The sequence below is a fragment of the Ctenocephalides felis genome, unplaced genomic scaffold, assembly GCF_003426905.1.
Source record: "Ctenocephalides felis isolate EL2017-DRISC unplaced genomic scaffold, ASM342690v1 CF-g0.4_SCAFFOLD_02523, whole genome shotgun sequence".
Classification (NCBI taxonomy): domain Eukaryota; kingdom Metazoa; phylum Arthropoda; class Insecta; order Siphonaptera; family Pulicidae; genus Ctenocephalides; species Ctenocephalides felis.
The window spans coordinates 1-22764 of record NW_020538677.1 but is presented as its reverse complement, the minus strand read 5'-3'; the positions used below and the strand labels follow the sequence as shown (position 1 = coordinate 22764).

General features: G+C 40.2%; 2 non-coding genes and 1 pseudogene across 2 annotated transcripts; all 3 read right to left on the bottom strand.

Annotated features, from left to right (window-relative positions):
* Positions 1 to 4206: 4206 nt before the first annotated feature.
* LOC113381004 lies at positions 4207 to 10633 on the bottom strand (annotated as a pseudogene).
* A 327-nt stretch (positions 10634 to 10960) lies between these two features.
* Positions 10961 to 11115, bottom strand: LOC113381002. The gene has a single exon (XR_003367507.1). It is a non-coding gene; the product is annotated as a 5.8S ribosomal RNA (ribosomal RNA).
* Positions 11116 to 11813: 698 nt separating this feature from the next.
* LOC113381003 lies at positions 11814 to 13739 on the bottom strand. Its single transcript, XR_003367508.1, has one exon. It is a non-coding gene; the product is annotated as a small subunit ribosomal RNA (ribosomal RNA).
* Between the last annotated feature and the right edge of the window lie 9025 nt (positions 13740 to 22764).

Here is a 22764-nt window from a genome sequence, read left to right as displayed (position 1 = left end):
TGTTCCTGTGGACTGATCCCAGAACATTACATACAAGCGTTATGATGGATCAACATAATGATAGGAAGATGAAGTATCAGAATCTACATAAATAGCAATATTACTCCAGGGTGAGACATATACTCCATGATGTTATTTTGATTTTAAAAGCAGTTCGGAAAGTTCACAAAATACTTCTCATATAAAACGTGGTCCATATAGTCGAAGATATAAGCTCCAAGCTATTCCTTAATGTGCGACAGTTTGCAATTTCTGATAGAGTTGGTTCTGGCGTGGTGACGGCAATCCTGCGTGACCTGGGCATAAGGATGATTGGGGCAATCCTGTCATTATGGATAAAAATAAAAGCGTTCGTGAGAGGCAGAAAATAGGCAAGCTCTACACAAATGATATGATTCTTCTGAAATAATAGCATTTTTATTCGACGGCCGAAAAAATGATTCTATTACCAGGGAAAAAATCGATAAGAAGTTTCACCCACGAATGATTAAAGAAGCGCATTTAGTTATTTTAAAGGAACCGAATGGCCAATTGTTGGGTTACACAAAATTGGAAATGAAGATTCGGAAAGTAAAGTAATCAAATTGAACGAGTTTTTCGCCGATAAAACAATAGCTCTCGATTCTTTGATAGGCATATGTTGCGATGGTGAACCAGCAAATACAGGCGTAAAAAATGGTATTTTACGTCGAATTGAAATTCAGTTAAACAGGCCACTGCATTGGTTTGGGGGTCTTCTCCACTTTTAACGAACTTCCACTTCGCCATTTATTTAACTATTTGGAAAAATCATTGACCACTGGACCACGAACAAAAACTGGAATATTAAGCAAACAAATTGAAACATGCGAAAATATACCGGTGAGTTATAACATATTTACTATTTTTAATACCCTATGTTCAATTCAATATAATTTATTTTTTCCTATATACTTCCAGCCGGTAAAAGACTTGAAACAATCCCACTTGAAATTTGGCTGATATAAGTCCTGCTGAATCGACAACTGACTCAAGTTATTTAATAAAAATAGCTAAAGCAGGGCTTCTGGAGAAGTATCGACAGACTTAGCTAACATGAAACCAGGGCCAATAGCACATTCCCGTTGGCTCACGAAGGCTAGTAGGTTACTTCGGTTATATGTAACTACTAATAAGCCATCCAAAAATTTAAAATTCTGGCAAACTACGTAATGAAAGTATATATTCCAATGTACTTTAACATTAAATATTACAAACTCTGTGGTGTATGGTAGTATATTATTTTATAAATTTATTAGCTGGACGCAATATTTAGACTCGAATTTAAGACAATTAGTGAACAATGTTGCTAAAGAAAACGCATACTATGCTCACTCGAGAAAATATTTATTAGCAATGTTGTTTGATAATAAAAAGGAAATACGAGATTCAGCTATAAGAAAAATCTTATATTACCATAATAATGTGGAAGACCTGACGCAATTGAGAGATTACAAAACACCCGAAATAAATTTTCGAATGCACCGACTATACTAATATGATAGATATGGATGATTATTCAAATATATCCGAACCAGCCTTTACGCTAAATATTCTCATGAACATCTAGTACAATATCTACAAAGCAATGAGTGTCCATGGAGTGACCATAAAATTCCGGTCCACATTCAGGAACTGAGAGACATGTTCAATTACTGGCTAATGTATCAAACGCGTATTAGAGCAAAATCGCGAAGGTGTTATGACAGCGACACTACTATCTCGTGAAAAGCATCCTCGACTGGAAAGCAAGCAAGATTTCAGATATTAATTTATTTAAATTGTATTAGCTAAATGTAAAATTTTTATTTTAAATAAAATGTAACTTAAAGAAATAAAAATGTTGTATTTAAACCATGTATGTAAATAAATAATAGAATAAATATATGTCATTCTAAAAACCCAAAAACAATATTTTTCCACAAAAGTAGTTTGACCTGTTTCGATGGAAGATTTAGGTTAGGCTTACTCGCTAATGTCCCCTAAAAGTTTACTTGATGTAGTCTGATGTACCGTAATTACTGATTTCAAAAAGCCCGGAAAGTTTTTAACCTGTTTCGATGCATGATTCTAGGTTAGGCTTACTCGCTAATGTCCCCTAAAAGTTTACTTGATGTAGTCTGATGTACCCGTAAGTTACTGATTTCAAAAAGCCGGAAAATGTTTTTAACCTGTTTCGATGCATGATTCTAGGTTAGGCTTACTCGCAAATGTCCCCTAAAAGTTTACTTGATGTAGTCTGATGTACCCGTAAGTTACTGATTCAAAAAGCCGGAAAATGTTTTTAACCTGTTTCGATGCATGATTCTAGGTTAGGCTTACTCGCAATGTCCCCTAAAAGTTTACTTGATGTAGTCTGATGTACCCGTAAGTTACTGATTTCAAAAAGCCGGAAAATGTTTTTAACCTGTTTCGATGCATGATTCTAGGTTAGGCTTACTCGCAAATGTCCCCTAAAAGTTTACTGATGTAGTCTGAGGTACCGTAAGTTACTGATTTCAAAAAGCCGGAAAATGTTTTTAACCTGTTTGATGCAGATTCTAGGTTAGGCTTACTCGCTAATGTTCTAAAAGTTTACTTGATGTAGTCTGATGTACCCGTAAGTTACTGATTTCAAAAAGCCGGAAAAAGTTTTTAACCTGTTTCGATGCATGATTCTATGTTAGGCTTACTCGCAAATGTCCCCTAAAAGTTTACTTGATGTAGTCTGATGTACCCGTAAGTTACTGATTTCAAAAAGCCGGAAAAATGTTTTTAACCTGTTTCGATGCATGATTCTAGGTTAGGCTTACTCGCAAATGTCCCCTAAAAGTTACTTGATGTAGTCTGATGTACCCGTAAGTCACTGATTTCAAAAAGCCGGAAAATGTTTTTAACCTGTTTCGATGCATGATTCTAGGTTAGGCTTACTCGCAAATGTCCCCTAAAAGTTTACTTGATGTAGTCTGAGGTACCCGTAAGTTACTGATTTCAAAAAGCCGGAAAATGTTTTTAACCTGTTTCGATGCAAGATTCTAGGTTAGCTTACTCGCAATGTCCCCTAAAAGTTTACTTGATGTAGTTGATGTACCCGTAAGTTACTGATTTCAAAAAGCCGGAAAATGTTTTTCACCTGTTTTGATGCATGATTCTAGGTAGGCTTACTCGCAAATGTCCCCTAAAAGTTTACTTGATGTAGTCTGATGTACCCGTAAGTCACTGATTTCAAAAAGCCGGAAAATGTTTTTAACCTGTTTCGATGCATGATTCTAGGTTAGGCTTACTCGCAATGTCCCCTGAAAGTTTACTTGATGTAGTCTGATGTACCCGTGAGTTACTGATTTCAAAAAGCCGGAAAATGTTTTTAACCTGTTTCGATGCATGATTCTAGGTTAGGCTTACTCGCAAATGTCCCCTAAAAGTTTACTTGATGTAGTCTAATGTCTCCTAAAAGTTTACTTGATGTAGGGTCTGATGTATCCGTAAGTTACTGATTCAAAAAGCCGGAAATGTTTTTAACTGTTCGATGTAAGATTAGGTTAGGCTTACTCGCTAATGTCCCTTAAAAGTTACTAGATGTAGTTTGAAATTATATATAAATACTGAATATTTTGTTTTAAAAAGGAAATAAATATACTGAAATATTTATTATAAAAGAATCAAAATATTATATTGTTTGGTAGTTACTAATTATTTAGAGGATATTACAAAAATTAAATAAAAAATAGCAACTGCACGTAATTTGCACATTGCAACTACACGTATTCTGCAAATTGACAACTTGCACGCATTCTGCAAATGACAACTTGCACGTATTTTACACATGACAACTTGCACGCATTTGCATTATAGATAACTTATACGTACTTTGCTTATTAGCAAATGTACGCATTTCCAAGAAATTTAGCAAAAAACATTCTCCCTATTTAGAATTTAATGAAAGATCATTATATTTATATTAAAAAATTTGAAAAGTTTCTCTTAAAAACATATATTTCGTAAACTTACAAAATATTTATAACTATTCTCTTGACATTATGGTTATTGAAAGAAATAATGAATATTTCTAGTATTGGAATTTGTCGATAAGTTTTGATTTACGTGCTGACTCACGCACGTTGTACAAAATAGCTAGGTAGATACCGAAGAAGTGTCACATGTACAGCATGTACAAGTTTTCGACTGTCAAGCCTACTGATTGTGGCATGCTGCAATCCCCCAAGCCAAGGGCTGAGTCTCAACGGATCGCAGCGTGGTAACTGCTCTGCCGAGTACAACACCCGCCAGGTACCTAAGTCGTTTACAAACGATTCCGAGTCTCTACATCGAACTAGTGACCCATGATCAACCGCTATAGGCAAGACAGATATAACGGACGGATATCGCCCCTGTCCAGCGCCCCATTCGGCTAAAAATGGCTCGTGCGATAAACGGCGTGTGCCGAATACCTAATAAATCACATTGTATTGAGTCTTTCGACTCACGAGACTCTTAGAGATATCGTTGCTTACTTTGTCTAGAAAGGATACGGCCTTAGAGGCGTTCAGGCATAATCCCACGGATGGTAGCTTCGCACCACCGGCCGCTCGAACCGAGTGCGTGAACCAAATGTCCGAACCTGCGGTTCCTCTCGTACTGAGCAGGATTACTATCGCAAACGACGATTCATCAGTAGGGTAAAACTAACCTGTCTCACGACGGTCTAAACCCAGCTCACGTTCCCTTTTGTGGGTGAACAATCCAACGCTTGGCGAATTCTGCTTCTCAATGATAGGAAGAGCCGACATCGAAGGATCAAAAAGCAACGTCGCTATGAACGCTTGGCTGCCACAAGCCAGTTATCCCTGGTGGTAACTTTTCTGACACCTCTTGCTGAAAACTCTTCAAGCCAAAAGGATCGACAGGCCATGCTTTCGCAGTACCTGTGCACACTGAGCAACGGGATCAAGCCAGCATTTGCCCTTTTGCTCTACACGAGGTTTCTGTCCTCGCTGAGCTGGCCTTAGGACACCTGCGTTATTATTTGACAGATGTACCGCCCCAGTCAAACTCCCTGCCTAGCAGTTTCCTCGAATCGGATCACGCTAGAGTATTGTTGGCGATCGGCCAATGGCTCACACCACTCTTCGCTTGGCTCTAGAAAACCGTGACAGTCGGAACGCAAGTTTTCGACGCACGCTTTTCCGCCCAATCGAGTAAGTAAAGAAACGATGAAAGTAGTGGTATTTCACCGACGATATTACTATCTCCCACTTATGCTAACACCTTTCATGTCTCCTTAGAATGCCAGACTAGAGTCAAGCTCAACAGGGTCTTCTTTCCCCTAATTTTTCCAAGCCGTTCCCTTGGCAGTGGTTTCGCTAAGTGGGAATCTCGTTAATTCATTCATGCGCGTCACTAGTTAGATGACGAGGCATTTGGCTTTTTTTTTTTGGCTAGGAGGGAATGCATTTACGCACGCCGGTCGCCAGGTTGACCAGGCAGTGTGGGACTCGACCCGAAGACAATACCCACTAAACCTACTCCTAGTATTGTGCCTGATGGGATCTTATGCGCAGGCAGCAGCACACTGAACTCAGGTACATCCTACCCTATTCCTTGTCGTTTTATGGACGTTGTTTTTGTCCATGCTCCAAAACCGTTCAGTCCACCAATCATACACGCGTAGATATTATCTTTAATTCTTCTTTCTTAATGACCTTTCCTGATAGCAGAAAATTAGCTGACTCGTAGTGCCACACGCCTCTGTTGTTTAAGGTGACTGTCCCGTATACTACTTCCGATGTATTATATCTTTCCTTGATTAAGGCGTCCAGGCCCTTGTAGTAGTTGATCTTTCGTCTGTGGGCCGACTCCATATTCACATTGCTACCCACAATTTGGGTATCAACAGCATGGAGAATTGTCCCTGCGACGCTATCAAGTCCGGTTTTCGTGTTCCGTCTGGAGTGTGGAACAATGGTTCCCAGTCCACTCTGGAATGGGTCTTTTCTAAGGCTCGTTTCAGGTATTTAGTGACGGCGTTTTGTTTGTCAATCCTTTGTCTGTGGCTCCGATGGCATGTTTGCAAAATGTGATCTAGTGTTTCGAGAGCGTTACACACCTGCTCTGCAGAACCTATCTTCATGGCGGCCTCTGGTTGTACGACTCCTGCACGGCATAGTGTTAATTCTGAGTCGTGTGCAGTTAATGAAATCCCGACCAGATAGGATTTTGGTGCCATCGGTGATCCATCGGTGTTGTTTTGGAACTTTCGATGATTTGGCGAGCGCTCGACCATCTACTGATTTATGAAGCAGTTTGGCCCATCTATTATCTAGTAATTTACCGAAGTTATAATATCCCCATTATCAGTAAGGCATTTGACACATTTTTCTAATTCAAGTTGGTGGTAACTTGATTCGGTCCTTCCTAAATTTAGAAGTCTTCCCCTTCTTCTAAGAGGCACCAACCATCTTAGAGACGGAAGTGATAATCCACCGTCTCTGTCTCTTGCATAAAAGTACGCGTTAGTTGTGTCTGTTGGTAGCCTCAGCCAGAATCTTACGGCTTTTCTTATAGTTGTGTCAAGGCCTTTAGAAGCCCAAGTGTGGTGTTACCCCGTCAATTGGTGGAGTAGTCTAGGAATCCCGACTGTTCTTAAAGCGAATAGCCGTTGCTGGGGTTTTATTGGTGCTTTGGATAGCTTTTCAATAATGGTCTGTAACTTCCCTTTCAGGTCGCACAATACGGCACCTTCCGGAGTAAAGATACACCTAGATAGGTCCATATTTCTACCCTGGAGAGAGCAGGTAAATCACGACCACCACACCTGAACTTAATACTCTTATCAATAATCGATTTCTTTGCGTGTGGCACATTTCTGATGGTGATAGAGAATGACTTGGCGTTGTTAACTATAAGGCCACACCGGTCCGGGCGCTGAATTTTTGGCCGGGTAGCTCTTAATTATTTCATTTGGGATTATAGGCTTCCATATGTGCGAGAGATCTTGGGTTCTCGCTTTTTCCGACCCGGGCGATATCGTAGAATCTCCGGTCATAACGTTGGTCCAGAATTGTGTCATTGTGTCTGCTGAAGGTTTGTTAGAGACAACTTTGTTATCTAGAATAAATTGGACACACTTCGTTGGGTTTCTCGCCCAATGTAGTGAGTAATTTTGTATTGGTGCCTCCTAAGTTGTCTCTTATTTTGTCTTTTAGGGTGCTTTCCTCTTTTTGTGCTTTTGGTGTGATTTGGTGGTGATTTGTTCTTCTGAGGAAAGATTGACTTAAGATAGTCAGTAACTCTTACTTTTAGATCGCTTAGCGTTATTGCGCTAACTGAGTGGCAGATATTCGTCAGAGTTTATCATTAAATTTTTCTACTGTACTTGAGACTGCCTGTGACAGTGCCTCTAATAGTGCGTTACCGGTGGTATCTGTAGTAACCGGAGAACAAAGCTCGGTGTTATTTTGGTTGGACATCATAATAACGAAAGTCAGCAACCTGGCTTTTATCTTTCGGTGATTCCTTTGGCCTTTATGGCCTCCAGAGATCGACCGGGTGTAACTGACAGAAGAGCTTTGTTTATATGGGAAGCTCCCTTAATCACTAAAGCTGCTTCTTCCTTAGCCACAAGCGCTTGTTCCTCTTCCGTCCATCTGGCTTTCTTTGGCTCTATCGTCGCCATCCTGCTATCATACCACTCTTTGTGTTGCCTTTGTTCGTGCACTCCACGACCTACTACGGTATTAAATACTTTATTACACTCGGGATAGCGGCAAGAATGATTTCCTGTGTCAGTCAGTATGGAAGGACCTGCGGGCCCCCCCGAGTTTGAATTTGTCATCCGAGGCTTTGCATTATTACTAGAACCGACTGATAATAGGAACGAGTGGGTTGGCAGCCCACAGGTCCATAGGCACAGAGGTGGCTTAGTTTCCCCCGAAGGGGTACTCACGGTGGGACCCACGAGGAGGAAGGCCACTTGCTAGCTGAGGTCCCGAAGAACCACAACCACTCCCACCCTTAAGAAAGTCATAGTTACTCCCGCCGTTTACCCGCGCTTGCTTGAATTTCTTCACGTTGACATTCAGAGCACTGGGCAGAAATCACATTGCGTCAACACCCGCTAGGGCCATCGCAATGCTTTGTTTTAATTAGACAGTCGGATTCCCCTAGTCCGTGCCAGTTCTGAGCTGACCGTTGAATGGCGGCCGAAGAGTACGACTGACCGACCGAAGCCGGCACAGAAACCTCGCAGCAAGAAAGATCCGCGGAGGGCCTAGACACGGGACCGAGCTCGGATCTAAGTCACAAGGATTTTTTCACCTTGCCCAGGCCCGGCACATCGGCCTACGCCCGCTTCCCAACCAAGCCCGGCACGCCCCGATCCTCAGAGCCAATCCTTATCCCGAAGTTACGGATCCAATTTGCCGACTTCCCTTACCTACATTTATCTATCGACTAGAGGCTCTTCACCTTGGAGACCTGCTGCGGATATGGGTACAAACCGGCGCGACACCTACCGTGGCCCTCTCCTGGATTTTCAAGGTCCGAGGGGAAGATACGGACACCGCCGCAACAGCGGTGCTCTTCGCGTTCCAAACCCTATCTCCCTTCTAGAGGATTCCAGGGAACTCGAACGCTCATACAGAAAAGAAAACTCTTCCCGTATTTCCCGACGGCGTCTCCAGGTCATTTTGGGTTACCCCGACGAACTCTCTTGCGAGGGCCCGACTTGTAAACGGTTCCGCTGCCGGGTTCCGGAATAGGAACCGGATTCCCTTTCGCCCGATGGGTGTGAAATTTTATTCAAAATAAAATACACCGACATCAACATAGGATTTCTCCTGGGGCTTAGGATCGACTGAGTCGTGTGCAACGGCTGTTCACACGAAACCCCTCTCCACGTCAGTCCTCCAGGGCCTCGCTGGAGTATTTGCTACTACCACCAAGATCTGCACCGATGGCGGCTCCAGGCAGGCTTACGCCCAAACCCTTCTGCGCGCACCACCGCGACCCTCCTACTCACCAGGGCGTCAAAACAAACTATTATGAACGTTTCTCATGCCTTGGCGGCCGAGTATAGGCACGACGCTTCAGCGCCATCCATTTTCAGGGCTAGTTGCTTCGGCAGGTGAGTTGTTACACACTCCTTAGCGGATTCCAACTTCCATGGCCACCGTCCTGCTGTCTTAAGCAACCAACACCTTTCATGGTATCCCATTAGCGTCGTTTAGGCGCCTTAACTCGGCGTTTGGTTCATCCCACAGCGCCAGTTCTGCTTACCAAAAATGGCCCACTGATCCAAACTCTGATCCAAATCTCTAGCTTCATTTAAAGTTTGAGAATAGGTTGAGGTCGTTTCGGCCCCAAGGCCTCTAATCATTCGCTTTACCGGATGAGACTCGCTCATCGAATGCCAGCTATCCTGAGGGAAACTTCGGAGGGAACCAGCTACTAGATGGTTCGATTAGTCTTTCGCCCCTATACCCAGTCCCGACGATCGATTTGCACGTCAGAATCGCTACGGTCCTCCATCAGGGTTTCCCCTGACTTCGACCTGACCGGGCATAGTTCACCATCTTTCGGGTCCTAGCGTGTACGCTCTGAGTGCGTCTCTTCTCGCAATGAGAGTGAGACGCCTCGGGATTGCAAGCACGCATCCGTGGATGCGGTCTGTCATCCCTCAGTTTACTTAAGCAAACCTTTACGTTCATTGCGCCTTTAGGTTTTGTATTTCCCAATGACTCTCGCACATGCTAGACTCCTTGGTCCGTGTTTCAAGACGGGTCCTGAAAGTACCCAAAGCAATAGCATCGCTGACCGGTAATAGAGTCCGTTCGAAAACACGGTAGCTAACAGCTCGAGGCGGCATCGATGCCGGACTAGGTCCGACGGCCAATAACCGTCCGTGCTTGCAACCGGCCAAACGCTTAAAAGAGACCCTATACCATATCATTTATACCGTCTGGCAGTCGGCCGGAGCACGCGGGGTCTGGCGCGAATAAATTCGTGACAGGCTACCGCCGCGGTCGTAGATCGACACCAAACAGGTCGCGACGTCCTACTGAGAGAGAAGTGCATGCCAACGCCGCCTGACACATAAACCAACGGCGTATCGCGGAACGAAAACCCGGTCAATCGCACGCCACTAAATGGAAGACAACGATAACATTGAATCTCTCCTTTCGATCTTTCGGGTTTCTCAGGTTTACCCCTGAACGGTTTCACGTACTCTTGAACTCTCTCTTCAAAGTTCTTTTGAACTTTCCCTCACGGTACTTGTTCGCTATCGGTCTCGTGGTCATATTTAGCCTTAGATGGAGTTTACCACCCACTTAGAGCTGCACTCTCAAGCAACTCGACTCTGAGGAGAGATCCTCTCGATACGCGCAACGGTCGCTACGGGCCTGGCACCCTCTATGGGTAAATGGCCCCATTCAAGATAGACTTGAACTCGCCGCAACGCACCGAGATAATCGGATCCTCCCTAACACTACATTTCCCAGCGTCCGTCTCCGGCCGCGGGATTTAGTGCTGGGCTCTTTCCTGTTCGCTCGCCGCTACTAAGGGAATCCTAGTTAGTTTCTTTTCCACCGCTTAGTAATATGCTTAAATTCAGCGGGTAATCTCATCTGCTCTGAGGTCGTATTATGATTATGATGTGCTTGCAAACGTTAGTAAGCAAGCGCACACAAAACCGACGAGTAAACCTTTGAATCGTCCAAATTTGCCGGAACGAAACCGCATTTCGAAGAGTTCGGGTTTCCGGTTATTGGGAGGGTCGCAAGAATATAAAATCTCTAGGACACACAACCCGCCGTAATCCCACAGAACGTCAACGAACGGAAATGTCCGATGTTGCAAAGTGGACTGGCTCACACGTTGAGTGAATTAATAAGAGCACGCATATACGCGAAACTCCATCATTCGCCGGCAAGCCGTTTAAAGCAAGCGGCAGTCTGGTAATGTTATACGACTCTCAGCCAGAGGTGGTCCGGGAACAGTATCCGAGGACCGCAATGTGCGTTCGAAATGTCAATGTTCATGTATCCTGCAGTTCACATGTCGACGCGCAATTAGCTGCGTTCTTCATCGACCCACGAGCCAAGTGATCCACCGTTCAGGGTGATTTTATATATATTTATACATGTTTCGATCGTAATTCCCTCGAAATCGTTTAAGATAACTCGGGCGATTCTGAAACTAGTATGATTATTATGGTTACAATTAGTACACCGTAAAGCTTTCGCGTTTCGGTCCGAGATACAAAATCTCGTTTCAAAATTGAAATATGAATATTTCACTGTGTGTGAGATTGAAAAATCTGCTTTCGCTGATTTTTCATTTTCTTAAAACAACGCAATGAAGAGAATGTTAAAATTCGCACAATTTGAATAAAATGTGCAGAGTATATAGAATACTAACGCAAGCGTTTACTACAATCGACTTTAAAACACTAGACTTTCATCTAGCGCCCAAAGAATTGATTGAGCTATGCGTTTAAAGTATAATATTCAAAAAGAACGCCATTTTCACAACGAACTTCGTCATTCGCTCAGGCATCTGGCGATACCGAGCAGATATACATGGCAGTGCTCTCACACAATGCATAAGAGCGCTAAGCGGTTGTAAACTGCGTCACGCTGGTTTTGCACACTGCGCAATATTTTGCGACTAGCTCCGGTCAAACGTTAATGAAACGAATGATCATTGCCAGAGGCTTTTGCCCACAGTATATCATACCATGGGAGCGCACAACATTTAGTCTGCAACATTATATTGCGACATATAGCACACGCTTCATTCACTTAATAGTAAATGTACGTTAATGATCCTTCCGCAGGTTTACCTACGGAAACCTTGTTACGACTTTTACTTCCTCTAAATAATCAAGTTCGGTTATTTTCCCAGCAACATCGGCAATGTCGAAACGCTGCCGCGCACCAGTCCGAAGACCTCACTAAATAATTCAATCGGTAGTAGCGACGGGCGGTGTGTACAAAGGGCAGGGACATAATCAACGCAAGCTTATGACTCGCGCTTACTAGGAATTCCTCGTTCATGGGGAAGAATTGCAAGCCCCAATCCCTAGCACAAAGAGGCTTCAACAGATTACCCGGATCTTTCGGCCAAGGAAAACCTGCTGATCTCTTCAGTGTAGCGCGCGTGCGGCCCAGAACATCTAAGGGCATCACAGACCTGTTATTGCTCAATTTCGTGCGACTAAATGCCGCCTGTCCCTCTAAGAAGATATATTTGTACGCCGGTTGTGAGAACCACAACCAACAACGACCGAAGCCGAAGCGGAGGGTCTTTGCGATACCAGAAAGTACGTCTATTTAGCAGGCTAGAGTCTCGTTCGTTATCAGAATTAACCAGACAAATCACTCCACCAACTAAGAACGGCCATGCACCACCACCCACCGAATCAAGAAAGAGCTCTCAATCTGTCAATCCTTCCGGTGTCTGGACCTGGTAAAGTTTCCCGTGTTGAGTCAAATTAAGCCGCAGGCTCCACTCCTTGTAGTGCCCTTCCATCAATTCCTTTAAGTTTTAGCTTTGCAACCATACTTCCCCCGGAACCCAAAAGCTTTGGTTTCCCGGAAGCTGCCGCCGAGTCATCGGAGGAACTTCGGCGGATCGCTAGCTGGCATCGTTTATGGTTAGAACTAGGGCGGTATCTGATCGCCTTCGAACCTCTAACTTTCGTTCTTGATTTATGAAAACACATTTGGCAAATGCTTTCGCTTCTGTCCGTCTAGCGACGATCCAAGAATTTCACCTCTAACGTCGCAATACGAATGCCCCCAGTTGTCCCTATTAATCATTACCTCGGAATTCCGAAAACCAACAAAATAGAACCGAGGTCCTATTCCATTATTCCATGCACACAATATTCAGGCGAATGAGCCTGCTTTAAGCACTCTAATTTGTTCAAAGTAAACGTACCGGCCCACCTCGACACTCGGTGAAGAGCACCTTGGTAGGATTTTGAGTTGGGCCGTCTTTTTACGGGCTAAGCCCACCGGTAGGACGTCCCACAGACATGCCTGTTGAACACCGCGAGCGGTGAACCGACAGTGTGGGACACAGATTCAACTACGAGCTTTTTAACCGCAACAACTTTAATATACGCTATTAGAGCTGGAATTACCGCGGCTGCTGGCACCAGACTGGCTCTCTAATAGATCCTCGTTAAAGGATTTGAAGTGTACTCATTCCGATTACGGGGCCTCGGATGAGTCCCGTATCGTTATTTTTCGTCACTACCTCCCCGTGCCGGGAGTGGGTAATTTGCGCGCCTGCTGCCTTCCTTGGATGTGGTAGCCGTTTCTCAGGCTCCCTCTCCGGAATCAAACCCTGATTCCCCGTTACCCGTAACAACCATGGTAGTCGCAGAAACTACCATCGACAGTTGATAAGGCAGACATTTGAAAGATGCGTCGCCGGTACTAAACCGTGCGATCGGCACAAACTTATTCAGAGTCACCAAGTCAAACGGTGAGCAAGGCAAGCCCGCCACCGATTGGTTTTGATCTAATAAAATCATTCCTTCCATCTCTGGTCGGAACTCTATTTGCATGTATTAGCTCTAGAATTACCACAGTTATCCAAGTAATGTGGGTACGATCTAAGGAACCATAACTGATGTAATGAGCCATTCGCGGTTTCACCTTAATGTGGCTTGCACTAAGACATGCATGGCTTAATCTTTGAGACAAGCATATACTACTGGCAGGATCAACCAGGGTGCTATATATATAATAGCATAGTGCGTAAATGTCCCTCGGCGTCACCCGAGAGACCACACTTTGTATAGAAAAGTTCGATGAATATTTCTAAACAACGAATTTTCTTACATATATATATCTGAGTCGTATGATATTCCCTGAACATAACGAACAGTTTACATCGCGACTTGATATTTTATATATTCTGCGCTTATACAGAGGCTAGACCTTTAACAACCGTCGAAACGGCGGTCCGTACATGAAATTTGCGGTCCGCAGACCCAGTTAATTTCAAACAGTCTCTTTACCCTTCGTTAGATTGAAAACGTCGGGGCGAATTCATTATAAGAATTCATCGTTATAACTAACTTTTATTCTCGCTCGGAGAGTATTGAGTTGATTGCATTTGTATATTTTATTTTCCGCATAAGAGTCTTTGCGTCAACGACACATGCCCGCGAAAATGCTGTACAGTATGGTTGAACAATTATAAATAAGGTCCAGAACCCGGCCGTAAACCGACATCCGAACATATACGGCGTATACTATTCTAGACACGGTCTACGACAGTTTGACCTGCAGCGACGGGTCGCCTCGGGTTACCGTGCGAACCATCACCGCGATGGTCTGGACAGGCTATATGGCGGGTCGCAAGAAAATAAATTCTCTAGGACGCGCAACCACTTTAGCAATTTTAGAGCACGTTGTGGTCCAAAAACAAACGTCCTCGCTTTAAAATTGAAATATGAATATTTCACTGTGTGTGAGATTGAAAAATCTGCTTTCGCTGATTTTTCATTTTCTTAAAACAACGCAATGAAGCGAATGTTCAAATTCGCACAATTTGAATAAAATGTGCAGAGTATATAGAATACTAACGCAAGCGTTTACTACAATCGACTTTAAAACACTAGACTTTCATCTAGCGCCCAAAGAATTGATTGAGCTATGCGTTTAAAGTATAATATTCAAAAAGAACGCCGTTTTCACAACGAACTTCGTCATTCGCTCAGGCATCTGGCGATACCGAGCAGATATACATGGCAGTGCTCTCACACAATGCATAAGAGCGCTAAGCGGTTGTAAACTGCGTCACGCTGCTTTTGCACACTGCGCAATATTTTGCGACTAGCTCCGGTCAAACGTTAATGAAACGAATGATCATTGCCAGAAGCTTCTGCCCACAGTATATTATACTATAGGAGCGCACTTGATTACAGCAATAATTTGTCGAGTAATCACAAGATTTCATATTTGTGGTCAGCAGACCCAAATAATTTTAACTCGCACCGATCGAACGTTCATAAATGAATGATCCTCGGTGCGAGAAGCTTTGTCAGTTCTGCTGCACCACCCATCTATTTGACTTTAGTCCATTTGTAAAATCCTATATTATTAAAATATATAGATTTTATATTTGCGGTCCGCAGACCCAAATAATTTCAACTCGCTCCGATCAAACGTTCATAAGACGAAAGACCATCGCTGCGAGAAGCTTTGCTAGTTCTGCTACATTCACATATATTTGACCGTAGTCAATTTGTAAAATCTTATATTATTAAAATATATAAATTTTATATTTGCGGTCCGCAGACCCAAATAATTTCAACTCGCTCCGATCAAACGTTCATAAAACGAAAGACCATCGCTGCGAGAAGCTTTGCTAGTTCTGCTACATTCACATATATTTGACCGTAGTCAATTTGTAAAATCTTATATTATTAAAATATATAGATTTCATATTTGCGGTCCGCAGACCCAAATAATTTCAACTCTCTCTGATCGAACGTTTAAAAACGAATGATCCTTCCACCAGTTATCTATAGCCGCAAACCAGCATCCGAATATATACGGGGTATATAATTCTAGATATGGCTGGCTCACAACATTATTAAAAGTTACGCTAATATATCATTGACAGACTAAAAGTATCGAATATGATGTAAAAACTACACCGAGGAATGATATCCGTACCCGCCTGAACAACATAGCGTACTTTACTTTCACGGTGTGAATCGTCAAGACAAAAGTCTGGGAAAATTTCGAACTGTAAACCCTTATAATAGAAATTTTTTTTTCGAAAATTTTGTTAGATGTTCAAACAGTTTTATATATATGGATAATATGAATTAAAGTTAATTAGTTTTTAGATGTTTTTTGGGTTTTTTTAAAGTTTTGTATAAAAATATGTATTTATTGATTTTTATAGATCTCAATGAATATAAAACGAATTTATATATAGTTATATTATTTTTTATAATTATTTGTTTAAATTTTCAAATTTTACAATAAATGTTCAAACCAGTTTTCCTCGATTTTCTCTTAAACGGTAAAAGATACGAAAAAACTTTGTTCGTACGAAAGATGCAGAATAAAATTACGAATAAAATGGTATATAAATGGTTAGGTGTGTTCATATAATTTTCTCTAGATTTTCCGATTTTTCCGAATTTTCACGACGGCAACTCGCCTGTAGGCCACACCGTTGGGAATTCGAAGTTGTGATATATGGAAAAAGAACTAAGAATTTTGAGACCTTTCTAATGATGTATAATCTTTTATATATATAAAAATAAGTCAGGTTTTCCTTCCTGACGAAATAACTCCAGAACGCACGAACCGATTTTGACAATTTTGCATTCGTTCGAAAGGTCTCGGGCTTCACAAGGTTTATAGCTAAGAAAATTAGTGGTGCATGGCATCGTGCTCTAATGCAAATTGCTGGAAGTTCACGCACCGTAACTAAAAATTCGAGTAATAAAAATAATCAATAATTGTTTTAAATAATTGCGAATAGATTATCTTCTATATATATATAAAAATAAGTCGGGTTTTCCTTCCTGATCAAATCTTTCATTTTCAAATATAAAACAAACAAAAAAATCCTTCATCTTTCTGACGAAACCATCTGGTGGCGAAACGGAGTTCGTCGGGTTTGCTAGTACTTTATATGTTTTCTTTAGAGAAATATCGAATCGTGAGGAGTGTTGCTTCAACCTAGCCGCACTTTGCATTTTGACAAGTTCACAACTACACAGATTGCTTTATACTATCTAAACCGTAAAAGATACAAAAAAACTTTGTTCGTACGAAAGATGCAGAATAAAATTACGAATAAAATGGCATATAAATGGTTAGGTGTGTTCAGTGGCGTCGGAACCGCGTGGGCTGTGTGGGCTTGAGCCCACGCATGAATCTTGATGGGGGGGCTCAGCCCACCCATCAATTTCAAAAAATTATATGGACTAATATCTCTAAAAAAAAACGAGCACACGGGCTGTCCACCAAAAAAAAAAACGAGCCCACCCATCAAAAATTTGGTTCCGACGCCACTGGGTGTGTTCATATAATTTTCTCTAGATTTTCCGATTTTTCCGAATTTTCACGACGGCAACTCGCTTGTAGGCCACACCGTTGGGAATTCGAAGTTGTGATATATGGAAAAAGAACTAAGAATTTTGAGACCTTTCTAATGATGTATAATACTTTATATGTTTTCTTTAGAGAAATATCGAATCGTGAGGAGTGTTGCTTCAACCTAGCCGCACTTTGCATTTTGACAAGTTCACAACTACACAGATTGCTTTATACTATCTAAACCGTAAAAGATACGAAAAAACTTTGTTCGTACGAAAGATGCAGAATAAAATTACGAATAAAATGGTATATAAATGGTTAGGTGTGTTCATATAATTTTCTCTAGATTTTCCGATTTTTCCGAATTTTCACGACGGCAACTCGCCTGTAGGCCACACCGTTGGGAATTCGAAGTTGTGATATATGGAAAAAGAACTAAGAATTTTGAGACCTTTCTAATGATGTATAATACTTCATATGTTTTCTTTAGAGAAATATCGAATTGTGAGGAGTGTTGCTTCAACCTAGCCGCACTTTGCATTTTGACAAGTTCACAACTACACAGATTGCTTTATACTATCTAAACCGTAAAAGATACGAAAAAACTTTGTTCGTACGAAAGATGCAGAATAAAATTACGAATAAAATGATGTATAACTCGATATATGTCATAATATATTTTTCATGAGATTTTTCAATTTTTCCTTTAAATTAAAAAATGTTTTAAATTTTTCGCTGACTTTAAATTCATTTGCGGGTTATGCTTTTTTTTACAATATTGTTTCAAATGATGTAAAAAGTTAAATTAGCAAGGTGCCTCAATATGCAAAAAATTGGCCCACCCTAATATATATATATATATATATATCGAGCAATATAAAACCACTTTCGACTTTACTTAACCAGTTTGCTACAGATCTATATTATTTAAAAACTGTGGGATACAAACAAGTTCGCGTCCGAACGGTTCGTTCTAAAAACTACAACATAATAATCAACATAACAATCGCGTCCGAATGGTTCGTTCTAAAAACTACAACATAATAATCAAACTCTTGAAGGACAAAAGCGCTTTATTTCATTTTTATCAAGATATAAGCTATCGAGCATGCAAAGTAGTCATGAAAAATCTCCACCATAGCAACCCAAAGCTGAACTAATTAAAGAAGTCACCATCCACAAACATAATGTGGCCAACTTATTCAAAATTAAACATCGTATTACAGAAGCTGCACTCCATCTTTTCTTACTCGAACATGAACAACGTGATAACAACAAAGACATGTTTAATATTGAGTACCTTAATAGAATTAAATCAGTTATAAAGCCTAAAAAGCAAAAAAGCGCTGACAAGCATCTCTCACGTCATTGCCTGTGAAAGGGTGCCATAAATGAAACAGTTGTATGTGTCAATTGTGAATAAAATTATCCGGTAAACTATAATTGTAGTAAAGTATATGAAGAAATATTTTTTTGAAAATATCTGCCTCCAAAACCCAAAAATTATTCCATCAACACACTTGCATAATAATAATCTGACATAACCCAACCACTCATATGCACAAATTACTCACTCCAACGACGTATCCCAAGATACACAACCGGAATCTACCATCAATGCTATACCTCAAAAAACGAAATCTCTGAACTGAAAAAAATGGTATCTAATTTCCATCCATGAATCACTTTATTAGAATAGCCGCGTGGAACGCCAATGACTTGAGTGGTAATCCCAAAAAGCCGCTCATTTACTTGATCTCAAAAATATATATATTTTATTAGTCTTGGAAACACACTTTGCATCCAAAAGTTTCTTTCCCCGCTACACTTTTCCACAACAAATCATCCTGATGGGACAGCACATGGAAGTAGTGCTGTACTAATATGATCATGGGCGAAACACTACCTAGCTAAGTCATAAGGTGAAAACTTCCTACGAGTTATTAACATCTTAATATATACTTCTATTGGAGCCCTAACAATAAGTGCTTTGTACTGTCCGCTTAAACATGTAGTCTCATTCAAACAATTTAACGAGTTCTTCAAGATATTAGGACCAAAATTTGAAGCCAAAGGTGACTTTAACAAGAGGTAATCGACTGTATGACGCCATTACTGTTTATAGACTACAACAAATATCTACAGAGAAACCAACTTACTGGCCGACTGATCCATCCGAACACCCAGATCTCCTAGACTTCTGAGCATTCAAAGAGCTTTTAGCTGAAAATTTTCAAGTCGGATTGTCTCATGACTTACCTTCTGATCTTAGCCCGATTATTATTGGATTCAGCACAAAGTTTAAATTGCACTCTAAAAAACTTTCTATAACTAATAAAAGAACAAGCTGGCAACACTACTCTAATTACATTGACGGCAACATACGTTGCAAGATATCGTTAAAAAACGAAGATCACATTGGCAAAGAATAGGAATCACTTAATAAAGAGCGTACTTTCTGCCCCGTTGACGCAAAGAGAGATCATATAAGAGAACTGCGTAGAAGACGGCATATCACTCATTTTCGTGACGACAAAAAAAAAACTAAACGAGGTTACTAGAGAACTGAAACGATATTTGTTTGAGTGAACATATTCGCTCCGAGCGTGACTGCAGCGCCAGACTAAATGTGAACCATGTGTGAACTAATAGAGGTTATCAGTGCATGCTTTACATGTGTTTTTATATATTTTTAAAGAAAAAAGCTAATAAAGAAATATTATAAATAATAATTAATAAGGTACAACAAGAAAGTGAAAGTTGAATAGGTAATGTAATTTTTAAATTTACCTCAACGTATTTAAAACGCAGGTGAGTATGATAAAATAAATAAAGAAATGCAGTAAACATGTATAATGCTAAGTTGCTTAAAAATTATGTCAAAATCTCGGAATAGTCTTAAGAAATAAATTATAATAATGATAAAAATATTTTCTCAATAGAATAAGTAAATAATATTTTTGTGTACTAGTAATTTTTATTATTTTTGGTCAAACCAAAGACATGGACATTATTATAAAGACAGGATTTGAGTCCAACACCCATCAAATAAAATTCCAGCCGGAAACAATGAGCACACAACTGTTGTGAGGGCGACAACTTAAACGTGCTCTCTATTCAGATTATGATTCATGATTTAATGGATATGTTCATTGATAGTTTTCATGCATTTTCATTAGTTAAAGAAAGAGCTTTTAAAAAGTTTATGCGGTGGATAGAATATGTTCTTCCATCTAGAAAGACTGTTTCAGAATTCAAAGGGCAATACAACAAGGCAGTTGAAAATACAAGAACGGAAGTTTTAGCTGAAGCACAAACTATTTGCATAACATTAGACGTTTGGGCTCCTAGGGTTGCTGAAGCATATGTGGCAGTTACAAGCCATTGCATTACAGACAATTACAATTTAAAAACTGTTCTTCTCGGATGCTGTCAATTTGAAGGATTGCATACATCCGAAAATTTAGCAATAGAAATTCAAACACCGCTCGATAATTGTAAATAGCTTCAGAAGGTAAATTTTGCTATTAGTGATAATGCCAGTAACATTTTTTTTTTTTGTTACAATTTATTTTTGTTAATCAAGACTTTAATGTCTTATTTACAAAATTGATATGAGCAAAAAAAAAAAAATACAAAAAAAACAAAAAATACATTGAATATAAAATGAAAAAAGTTAAATTAAAAATTAAATTAAAACAGTAATACAAAAATAATAACATAAATGAACGATGACGTGATGATGTATGCCGCGTACTACGTCAGGACGCGTGCAGACATTGGGCTAGGTGTTTGGTAGATCGGAAGGCCATTTCTTGCTCAATCTTCTTATCGGTCTGTGAATCGCTTGAATTGTAGGATTTGTATGCTGGATTAATTTATTGTTGAAAGATGAACTTCTAATCTTGATTATTTCGTTGACTGTTGAGATTTTCAAATCCTTATGTAGGCAAAAACTCGAAATATACCAAGGCGCATTAGTAAGGATACGCAGTATTTTATTCGGGCACCTTTGAATGATGTTTATGTTAGATTTGCATGAGCAACCCCATAGTTCGATTCCATAAGTCCAAATGGGCACTATGATAATTTTGTACAAAAGTACCTTGTTATCGAGAGAGATTTCAGATTTCCTCCCAAAAAGCCAGTAAAAATCTTTTATTTTCAGTTGGATTTGTTTCTTTTTATATTCAATGTGCGTTCTCCATGTCAATTTCGAATCAATGTGTATGCCTAAATATTTAAAAGAATTGCATAGTGGAATTATTGAATTGTTCATGATGATAGGTGGACTGTTGTGATGTTTTAGAGAAACAATTATGTGCTGAGATTTTTCGATATTGATTTTGATATTCCAATCTAAAAACCATTTTTCGAGACTAGATAAATAATTTTGTAACTGACAAGTTGCTGTTCTAATATCGGAATTGCATGAAATAATTGCTATGTCATCGGCATAAGTGCATATGGTTAGAAGATCATCTGTGGGCATATCGTTTGTGAAAAGAAGATAAAGTACAGGGCTTAGCACACTGCCCTGTGGTACCCCGCATTCTATATTTCTGATGCTCGAAGTCATATCTTTAAATTTTGATTCTAAATTTTCTATTAAGCAAATATGAGCTTAAGATATTTGAGTAGTTTGGAAAAGTTGTTTTGATTTTATATAGGAGTCCTGAATGCCAAACCTTATCAAAAGCCTGGCTGACATCTAAGAATACGGCTACGCTGTGTTCCTTTCTATTCATGGCTTCAAGAATACGAGACACCGTCCTGTTGCATTGTTGAATTGTAGAGTGATTTTTTCTGAAGCCAAACTGGTGGTGAGGAATCCAACTATCATCTCGGATGATCTTCTGACAATCTCTGCAACAAAAGTCTCTCCAAAATTTTCGATAATATCGATAAAAGACTGATAGGACGGTATGAACTAGCAGTGTGTTGGTTTTTTTTGGTTTAGCGATCATAATAATTTCTGCAGTCTTCCACGCTGTGGGCCAATAATTGTATTGAAGTATGGCGTTGAAAATATTTGTTATATATAAAAACCTTTTGTAGGCAATTTCTTTTAACATTTTTGGAGTAATTTTGTCCATACCCGGCGAATATCTATTTTTCATTCTTTTTATTTCACATAAGACATCATTTGGTGAAAAATGTCCTAACGGTGTAGAATGTATGGGTTGATTTACGAAATTGTTAATTAAATTATTCTGAGAAATATTTCGAGCGCTAAAAATGCTACTTAGATGATCAGCAAATGCCACCGCTTTTTCTTTGTTACTATGCCAGTAACATGAAGAAAGCGATTAAAGATATTTTAAAAATAAAACATTATGGACGTTTTGCACACACTATTAATTTAATAGTAAATGATAGAGCTGTCAAGAACCGTCATTTTCAAGAACCGGTTCCAAAGTCCAAAAAGGACCCGGTTCCGGAAGAACCGTGAACGGTTCCAACCCGGAAAAGTCCGGATCAATCCCAGAAAATTCCAGACCGCTCCGGAAAAAAGTCCGGCTACTTTTTTCTTATTAACTTCCCGTAGGGTAAGTTATTGTAATGGGCCGAAATCGAAATTGAAATTTTTTACATTTCTCGACGTTTTGAAAGTTTCTGAACATTTTGGCATACCTCAGAAAAAATGGATGTGTGTGTATATGTATGTATGGATACAAAGGGTATGGGC